Source organism: Tachypleus tridentatus, chromosome 6, assembly GCF_004210375.1.
Source record: "Tachypleus tridentatus isolate NWPU-2018 chromosome 6, ASM421037v1, whole genome shotgun sequence".
NCBI lineage: Eukaryota > Metazoa > Arthropoda > Merostomata > Xiphosura > Limulidae > Tachypleus > Tachypleus tridentatus.
Genome location: NC_134830.1, coordinates 25,726,800 through 25,737,994, shown reverse-complemented (window position 1 = coordinate 25,737,994; position 11,195 = coordinate 25,726,800). Strand labels below are relative to the sequence as shown.

Genomic DNA, 11,195 nt, shown 5'->3' with positions numbered 1-11,195 from the left:
TTACCTTTCGTTCTCATCTTTGCCGTTTCCAAAAAGTAGATCTCGTAAACGAGAGCTGGGAGTAAGTGGAGCTACGGGATCATCATGTCTTTCTGGGGAGAATACGGTGCTGATAGTATCGATGGACTTTAGTGATATGGATGATCCATGTGATTTTCGTAGCGACTCAGGTGCTAGGTGCTTCTTTTTCCATACTTTCGTCACTGTAGGAAACGGATGGGTTCCGTAATCTGGGACCCAAGGCAACAAAGAACCATCCATTTTTTTTTTAATTGTAGATACCTATAAGACATGAAAAAAAGATATATCAACTGGTTGTGCGCATTTTATTGTTTTTTCTATCTTATTGTGTTTAAGAATAATATGAAGTGCACTTTTGTTACTTGAAATAAAAAAAAACAACACACCATAAATAAAGATATATTTCAGTCAAACTCATTATAATTTATGCCGTTAATAATAACTTAGTAACGGTCAATCACGAGTTGTCAAAACATCATATAATTCATAAAGCCCGGCATGGCCAGGTGGGTTAAGGTTTTCGACTCGTATTCTAAATGTCGTGGGTTCGAATCCCCGTCGCACTAAACATGCTCGCTCTTTCAGCCGTGTTAGCGTTATAATGTTACGATCAATCCCACTATTCGTTGGTAAAAGTGTAACCCAAGAGTTGGCGGTGGGTAATAATGACTAGCTGCCTTCCCTTTAGTCTTACACTACTAAATTCGGGACGGCTAGCGCAGATGGTCCTCGAGTAGCTTTACGCGAAATTCAAAAAACCAAAAAAAACAGAAAAAAGTTAATCATTAATGCAAGAGTTGGCAAACTTTTTGCTATCAAAATATGTTGTTCCATCCCTTTTGAAAACTAGTACTGATTAAGCTTAATTATCTGTCTCAAAAAAGTAATAGCAGCCCTATCAATAAATTAAGTAGGATGTACACTTATTTTTAATAAATACAAAATCATTAGTTTATAGCGAAGAACTAAAATATGTCTTAATTTTTCATTACATTTTAACTCAATACTAAACTTAGCTTATAATTCTCCAGTGGAAAGATGAAACCAAGTTATAGGTAGACCACTAGCCTCAGGGCATATTTTTTAAGCGAGCCTGGATATTAATTATCAAACGAGACATTTACATAATAAATCAAAAGTTTTAATAAAATTAAAGTGTATGTTTTGTATTAAATAACATGGCTAGATATTTAAGTAAACATTCACCAATTATTTAGACTATTATAAATTATTTTAAAGCATTAATAATACATGTAATACATGAATAACCGCAATATTCCGCTGCATCTTGAAATTGCAAGAAATATAAGTTGCTGTTATAAATAATGATTGCGTTATAGAAATTGCCTTTCTTATTAATAAATATATATACTCGTTTATTATAAGTATATATGTACATAAATTCATGTATTTAAATCTGACTGAAATATACTAGTTAATGTATGTGTTTTCTTACAGCAAAGCCATATCGGGCTATTTGCTGAGCCCACCGAGAGGAATCGAACCGCTGATTTTAGCGTTGTAAATCATGAGACGTACCGCTGTACTAGCGGGGAGCATACTAATTAATTAGTAACGTCCAAATTCTGATACAGTCAAGTAATTTTGAATGTAGTGAGTATTACATAAAAAAGCAAATAACATTGAATCTAGTTTAGTGCAATATTTATAAGAATATTTGTAATTTACTGACTGCTTTCTGATAGAAACGGACATCAAAAATCAAACGTTTCTGACATGTTGGACAGCAGTGGTCCTGTGGGTTTCATGCTCTGAATGTAGATCCTACAATTCATTGTTCGTGGTTTGTTTGGAAAACACACTACAGACTTTGGAATCGTAGGTGAATTAAAAGAATGACGGCTGGCATTAGTTGTTCAGACGAGAACAGTCCATGAGCTGTTAATTAGCTGCCTTATCTGCGATCAAACAATTCAAAATTAGGAACAGATATGCAGCTTGCCTTTCTGTAAGTTTAACTGCGTCATTTGATCAGACAAGGACAGTCCATGAACTGTTGACTAGCTGCTTTCTTTTTAATCAAACAACTCAAAATTATAAGCAAGTATGCATAGTTAGCCTTTTTGTAGGTGTAAGTGCAGTAGTTGATCAGACAAGAACAGTTCAAAGGCTGTTAAATAGTTGTCTTCTTTTTAGTCATACAGTTCGAAATTAGGAACAGATATGCATAGCTAGCCCTTTATATATATTTACTAAAATTTCTAAATAAAAGAACTAAAATGATAGAACTGTTACCAGCCACGAAAGTATAAACAGCTGTTATATACCAGCTTGGCGTTATTATAAAATGTTATTTTATTTTATACTGGAATAAATCTGAGTACTACATCAACGTATCTCTTTTGAAAAATATATTTAACTTACATTTTGTTCTTAAATAATTTTTTAACTCGAGACAAACAAGTCCTGGAGTACCATCTAGTGGGAATTTATTTGAAATTATTTTATAGTCAGAATACTAAAAGTTTCATAGAAGTACGAACAAAATATCACGATTATTCAAACTTATCTTCAATCCGTCAATGTCTATAGATATGCGTGTGCTTGTGTGATAGCACTATGGTGTCTTAATGTCTATAGGTATGTGTGTTTTTGTTAACACTAAGAAGTCTTAATTAAAGCAGTTTGTTACAGAACACATTGATAAGTTTCAATTAGTTTAAAGAGATCTTGATTTCATATAGAAGTCTTTGCAGGAACAAATTAAGGCGAAATTCTGTTTAAACAACGAATAGTAACTCTACTACATATGTATTAGAAACATTAATGAAAAGCGAATGCTTGAGGGAACACAATTCATCGTCTTGTATAATATTTTGATGATCAACATTTATGTACTATTCATCACGATGAGGGATTTTTATTATATCTTCTGCACATGTGAGAAGAGACGATCAGAAAAGAAGAAATTTGAATCACTCTGTTCGTATATCTACTGTCCAAGCTTTAGCTATGTCGTTCTGAGAAATACGTTTCTCTAGTGTTATATTGAATGAGTAACACGAATCATTGGAACAGGTGTGTTTTCAAAGGGTCTTTGTATCTAAAGCGCTTTCGAATTATTAACTCGAGTACTTGGATGTTTTGAAATCTACTTTTTGTAGCAGAAATATTCAACAACTTGGTTAATTATCGAGTGAATTTCTTCAAAGACCCAGACAGTGATGAGTTTGACACTAGGTTTCCGTTTCTTGTTCAACTTAAGAAATAACGAAACTTAAAAATACAGTTGTTCAATGACATTTTTTTTGTACGATATGTGAACAACATTTTATTTAGAGTTTTAATTTCCAATAAAAACTTTATCTTAATTTTTAGCAATAGATTTCAACCACTAAATTAAAAAAACAACAACATTAAACTACATAAGTCATTCAAAAACGTGCAAACTTTATACAGTTTTTTAAGATTTTTCAAAGTTCTAGTGAAAACCATGCAAACAGAAAAAACTCTCCACTAACTGCTCTTGTCGTAGGGTTTCACATTCGTGTTTTAAAGTAAGTTGGAACAGATATCAGGTGAATTAACGAAACAGTCTAACTTACCACTTTTGTAAAAAAATGTATCAATTGTTCTTTCTGATATGTAGTAAGGGAAGTTTAGGTATTCCAATATGCTGTAAATTGTAGTGTATATATGTTATAAGTACACATCCATCAAACTTCGACGTATCAGTAATTGACGCGTTGGATCATATTGTCAGGTCATCCCATAAGTAATGTTTGAATATTTTATACAGAAAGTGCATAATCATTTCTGTCTTTGTAGAAGGCTTTAATGACTAAAATATATAGTAGAACGTGTGTAAAAATGTTCAGACAAATAATAGAAACTAACCCAACTTTACATTTTCAGATCATTAATCAAATAAACTATTATAAAGATGGATGTGTCTGAGGAGCGCATTAGGCATATAATGCTTTATGAGTTTAAAAGGGGCAGTAGCGCAGCAGAAACTACATAAAGCATTCAAAGTGTTTATGGTGCAGAGTCTCTCAATGAAAGAAAATGTCGAAGGTGGTTTCAGAAGTTCAGATCAGGTGATTACAGCTTAAGTGATGCGCCACGTTTAAGTTGTCCTATTGAGTTCAATAATGACTTGCTGCTGGCTGCATTTCATGAAGATTATACTGTAACAGTTAAAGAACTACCACAAAAGCTTAATTCAACCCATTCAACAGTTCACCGTCATCTACAACAGCTTTAAAAGATGTCAAAACTTGGAAAATGGGTTCACCATGATTTGACAGAAGCCAACCTTAGAGCAAGAGTAGACATTTGCACTCTCGTGAACATGGCTCACTTTTCTTAGACAGGTTAGTGACTAGAGATAAAAAAATGGATATTTTATAAAAAAAATGTTATGCGCCGTAGACAATGGCTCAGTGCAGATACACTGACTAAAGCCTAGTCCAAAATGGACCTCCACCCTAGGAAAGTCTTGTTAAACATTTGGGTGGGATATTGTTGGTGTGACCCACTTTGAGTTGCTGCCACTCAATGTAACGATTACATCAGATTTCTACTGCCAACAGTTAGAGCGCTTGAATATTACACTGAAAGAAAAGAGACCTGATTTGATCAATCGTAAAGGTGTTGTGTTACATTAAGATAATGCATGGCCCCATACAGCAAGGATCACATCTGTAGAGATTGTAGAGATAGACTGGGAAAATCTTCCACATCCTCCTTATTCTCCAGACCTTGTCTGATGTGATTATTATATAGTCCGAAGTTTGCAGAACTTTCTTGATGGAAAAGAGCTTGGAACACATGAAAATGTCGAAACTACCCTCTTTATATTCTTTTCCTCCAAACACCAGGAATTTTATAGAAATGATATTCAGAAACTTGTGAATCATTGGCGGGAAGTAATTAATAATAATAGAACATACCTTATTTATTAAATAACATTAAAAGTGTTTGAAATTCTTTCTCTTTTTCTGACCCAAAAATCGGACATTACTTAAGGGATGACTTGACACTTTAAAAAATAACATGACGTATAGTATTCATATATATATATATATATAATACATTACGCTGGCTTATTTGTTTTTATTTATTCTAAAGCAGCTGTTACCTGTGTCCCTAATTTTGACCTATCAGTCAAAGGAAATAAAACTGATTAGCAGCATCCATCACCAGCATTTAGTGGAAAGGTGAGCAAATTCGGCCATGCCAAGCCGCCATTAGGAAAGCTCTACTTCCTCTCAGAAGTTCAACTGTAAGTCTGAGACTTTATAATGCTAAAATTCGGGTTTCGAGATCTCCGAATATAACACAAATACACCACCCCTTATGCATCTGTGCACTTGCCAATTAAACGAACAAATACAATAAAACATTTTTATACTGGCATCATCAGTAAGGATTTATAACAAATCAACAGAAATAAAGTGTAGTGAGTTTGAGTAAGTTATATTGTCGTGCAATAAAACGTTATGCAATTCGTAGTTTAAGAAAAAAATCTTTATCAGAAATTTGACTGTATAATGGCTAATGAGTTATTGTTTTTAAATAGAAAAGTGTCAGTATATTTCAGCCACTCGCGTATCTCATGTTTGTTTTTTTTTTGTTGTTTGTTTTTGAATTTCGCACAAAGCTACTCGAGGGCTATCTGTGCTAGCCGTCCCTAATTTAGCAGTGTAAGAATAGAGGGAAGGCAGCTAGTCATCACCACCCACCGCCAATCCTTGAGCTACTCTTTACCAAACAATAGTTGGATTGACCGTCACATTATAACGTCCCCACGGCTGAAAGAGCGAGCATGTTTGGCGCGACGGGGATGCGAACCCGCGACCTTCAGTAGAATTAATGTGCAGTAGAATTAATGAGGACTTTTTCACTCAACAGATATGTGCGCGCGATTGAATTAATTCACGTTCTTTCTAACATCTGACACAATATTTCGAAGTAAGAAAAAAAATGGTTTTCACGAGAAAAGGGAAAAATGGAAAAAATGGTCCATGACATAGGAGTAAAACAACAGATGATACATAACATTTAAAATAAATGTGTTATTTTATATAGACAAACCTCTTGTTTGTAGGTTCGGCATGGCCAGGTGATTAAAGCACACGACTCGTATTCCGAGGGTCGAATCTCAGTCACACCAAACATGCTCGCTCTCTCAGCCGTGGGGGCATTACAATGTGACGGTCAATCCCATTATTCGTTGGCAAACGAGTAGCTCAAGGTTTAGCGGTGGGTGGTGCTGACTATCTGTCTTCCCTCTAGTCTTACTGTAAAATTAGGGACAGCTACCGCAGGTAGCACTCATGCAACTTTGCGCGAAATTCAAAACAAACAAACTATTGTTTGTATGCACATAATGGAGCTTTATTATTAGCCTACTGTAACTTATGCATCCAGCTAGACATAAATTTAAAAAAAAAATAATAGAAGTTGAATCAAAATGCAAAGATTATATTTTCAAGTCTTCAACCAGAGATTTAAGCTACAAATATATATTTCGACTCCATGTATACAATAATTACCAATTTTCAACCTTATATTATATTTCCGTCGTTGTTTATTTACTTTTATAAAATACCTAGCTGTAAGCCTGCAAATATAATATTTTCATTTTGACTAAATTTGTTTCTGTACATTTTTGACGATTCCTAGTCCCATTTTTTTTAATTAACAATTTTTTCCAGTCTTGTTTTTTAAGTTTTATTATGTCTGTTTATGGACAATAAATTTTAAGTTATGTACATGCGCATGCGTTCAGTTGAATGATTTGTTATTTTCAACCGTATACTTTTGCATCGTGTTTCTCTACCCAACCGCCACACTGAATTAGTTTAAAATAAGTAACAAATGTAAAACATGGACTAACCTCATGCACTAACATAGAACTAAAAGAGAATGTAAAGTTGTTCTCAGAGGATTCTTTCGAAGGTAAAGAATCTATCATCACAGATTTAATGATAGACCTGGAAATCAGTGCCACAGTGTAATGTAATAAAAGACGAACAGAAACAAAGTAGTCTTATAAGAACAGAATAATGTTTCTTCTGAGATAGTACAACGTAAATTAAAGCAATCCAAACAGACCTAGTAACATACTCATTTTCAAAAGTTTACATGACACGTATGTATGTTTTTCAACAGCCTGCTGTACACAAGTGTTCGAGACATAAATAATATATGTAAGATAGAAACCTGCCGCACACTCAGCGTAAGTCATCAATTATTGATAGCATTTATAACCACTACTTGAACACCAACTATTTAAAAATAACAATAATTATATGAAATCGTGCTAGAGACAATGGTAATAAATATTTAATACGCACACAGGATTTCAGCTAAGTTTAATAAACAGTGCAAAGAATCGTCATCGTCATCTAAGAAAGTAAATTTACTATGACAAACGTCCGTTGTAAAAACTAACTCAAATACAGTCGTGGAAATCCACGTGGAGACAGCAAACTCAAGTGACGATGAACAATGGCGACTCCAGTTATGATATGCAGCAGCAAAATCGGGAACATTTCACGTGAAAATTTTCAGTTATGTGCTTTAAAACACACAAGTTGTAGTTCTGTTGTCGAATTTGTATAAGCATTAGTAAAATACCGGATTTTTTTTATGGCGGAGTATGAAGTACTTAAAAAAACTTGCAAAACGACAAAATTAATAAGTACGGATTAAGTTTAAAAGTACTATCCTAGTTTCATGCAAAATTCCTGAGCGATCCCACACTACTTTAGATGCAACTTATAATAATTTATAATAGAGTCATAATAGGAATTCGTAACTTAGGCAAGTTATCAGAAGTTGATATTGAGCCTCATCTCCTCACTTTTTGTAATCCCTATTTGTAGATTTGAAATCCTCAAATTTTAATTGTCTTATATGTTGGCGTTGTTAGTGCACAGCAATGGGCAAATATATGCTCCGAGTAAGACACGACTCTCACTTATCGCGAATAGTAGAAAAGCAGTTTTAAATAAAACAAATACAGATATCATGTTTTTTAAAGTAATTATTTTCTTAGCCATGTGGCTTTGTGACTGAGGTTTCGTATAAATACGCGTTTAACACTCGTCAAGTACAAAAACAACCACTCAGAATAGCATCGCGTCTGTTATTTATTTACAACCATTTAAATCAAGTTTTAAATAAATCACGAACATTTCCAGCGTTTTATATGGTATATCTAGCTTCTGGTGCAAAATACTTAGCAGATTTTGCCGTAGGATTCTGTAACAATAATAATGATAATATGAACAAATGGGCAATTGTTTGACTGTCTAACAATAGCGAAATCACTAACTTTGCTTATTATCAGCAATCCTTAGCAGGGACCAGTTTCGTGGTTCGTGATAAAGTTCTAAAGTAAATTTTTTTAATTCACTTAAAATACAAAAATGATAATTATACTCATATAAGAGCTTCAGGTTGTATTATATATGAATACGTTTTAGTAAATGATCAAATTAATCCTTTCTAACGTATTTGAACCTTTAGGAGATTGTTAAAACCTATTATAATTTAAAATATCAGCATAAGTCTGCTACTTCAAGATATTTCCTTCTGTGGTCACAGACAAACAAACACAAATAAACAATCTAACAACAAAGATTCAGTAATTAATATTCTGCAACATGAAACACGACAAACCTTGGTAATTTATTAATACTATATACATACATTATTTGCAATTATTATGTTTAATATTTTAAATAAACGTTATAAGGCCGTAGCTTTATGAAAACTGCTACAAATATATAATTTTAATTAGATTTTAACATATATGTTTGACTAGATGACAGCAATGTAAAAATATATAATTTCGAGTTTGTAAATACACGTATGTATTATTAACATTAAATACAAATTCACAGACTGTCACATTAAAACTATATTTTCTAAAGAAAGCGGTCAAAATAAAACAACTTGGATGGTTCATATAACAAACAAAGAAACTTTCTAACTTACTGTGCTGACATCTATTTTGTGTTTTTATAAAGTTTTTATTTTCTGTATATCATAATCCAAGAATTTGTTTGTAAAATAAGATCGGAAAAGTTACTTACGTTACTGAGAACAACCAGGTCCTGTGTTTTCTTATAATGAATTCGAATCACTGTTTGAGATCATCAATTAGCGTTGAGTAGAATCCTGACGGAAAAAATAATTAGTTTAACATCATAATAATAATGTTTTAGTAGCTCTTATTGCGATCTTTGAGGGGGAATACATGGCTATGTTATAGGAATGACCATTTGATACTGAACAAGTTGGGTTTCTGTTGGATTGTCAGTGAATACGTAAGCTTTCACGTACCACGAACATCAGAAACCTGAACCAATAAAAGTTGAAACTCACCTTGTATAGCGGAAATATACAACGCTGTATCATATCCTATAAAATGCTTTAATCCAAATCGATCAGAATATGTAGCGTACCTGTAACATTTACAGCTATTAATCAATGGCTTATTCATACACGCTCACGACAAACTTAGATCGATGTTTTCAACATGCCACTTTTTATTTGTTTGCAAATTGATTTATGCGTAATTTTCATCTAATTTTACCGAGTAAACATTGCTGTCGGAGAATATTTTCTCTTTTCTGTTTATTTCGAAAATAACACATAATTCAGTACGTCTAGCATCGCAAAACAACAAAATAAAGCTATTAGTTTAGATACAATCAATGCGATAACGCTGTTATAATCTTCACAATAATACTTATAAAATGCACGACACCATCATTACAACTTCTCTGTTAGTATTTTGTACTTTCAACGCTTTTAGTTTATTCAGATGAAGTCAAAAAGTTAAATTATTCTTGTAGGCGTGTATGGCTTCTTCAGTAAGCCTTGATCAAATATATTACCAATGTTTAACTAAACCTTTGATACAAGTAACGGTATAGGTCTGTGTAGAGAATTTAACAGTATTGATCGATACGTATAAAATTTTACGGTGGAAAAATCGAGATGTAAAAAATTTAACTGCATATAAGAAAGAATGAAGAGATATATAGAAGTCAGAAGCTAAATATAAATGGCCTAATATCCGTATATACTTAAAAGACTGACTTTGAAAAACAATACTTTTCCTCTTTCCTGGCTTAAGCGCAACCTATCTGTTTTTTGTCAACATTTCAATCAAGTCTTTTGCTTTAAGAGTAATGCACTATTTTCAGTTTACCCTTTTACTCATGCTTATTCACCCGAAACAAAATTAAAAAAATTTACAATTTCTCTTTCTGTTTCATAACTTTGTATCTTTGTATTTGTTTTATGTAAAACATTATGTAAAGATCACGTCATCTGTTACATGAATTTTTATTTATTTTAGTCTAAACTGTCGATAAGCAAAATTAAGTTTATTTAGTAAAAAAAAAAAGTTCGCTATGTCGCAGTTACGCCTGAAAGCTTCCGCTGGTACAGCGCTATGTCTACGGATTCACATCTCTAAAATCAGGGGTTTGATTCCCCTCGGTGGGCTCAGCAGATAGCCCAAAGTGGTTTTGCTATAAGAAAACACACACTCCTGAAAGTGTGTTTCTCAAAGATAGTATAAGAAATAAATAATATCTTATAAACTTCTGAAACGTCTCATTTTCTTAACATGTGGTCCATAGTTTGATTATGTATTCGTCTTAAACAAGCATTTTTAATCTATGTATAAAATAATATATTATACAATTTGTTCTCGTACTTTAATATATTGACAGCGACACTGAACACACGAATCCAATGTACTGAGCTAAATACCTTTTAAACTGTCTTGTATTTTAAAGTCTATCTGATGTAGGCCCGACATGTCCAAGCGTGTTAAGACGTGCGACTCGTAATCCGAAGGTCGCGGGTTCGCATTCCCATCACGCCAAATATGCTCGCCATTTCAGCCGTGGGGTCGTTATAATGTGACAGTCAATCCCACTATTCTTTGGTAAAAGAGTAGCCCAAGGATTGGCGGTGGGTGGTGATGACTAGCTACCTGCCTTCTAGTCTTACACTGCTAAATTAGGGACGGCTAGCACAGATAGCCCTCGAGTAGCTTTGTGCGAAATTCAAAAACAAACAAACTATCTGATGTGTCACACTTTTTTTTTCCTTTGGTACCAATGCTGTAATCTCTAAATTGGCAACCTGCCTAGAAAATACCAGTTAATGTAACGTGG

General features: G+C 33.3%; 1 long non-coding RNA gene across 1 annotated transcript; it reads right to left on the bottom strand.

The window, feature by feature from the left end:
* Positions 1-9,211, bottom strand: LOC143251569 (uncharacterized). Its single transcript, XR_013028626.1, has 2 exons — positions 9,093-9,211; positions 1-282 (listed from the first exon to the last, which is right to left on the bottom strand). It is a non-coding gene; the product is annotated as an uncharacterized LOC143251569 (long non-coding RNA).
* Positions 9,212-11,195: the final 1,984 nt, after the last annotated feature.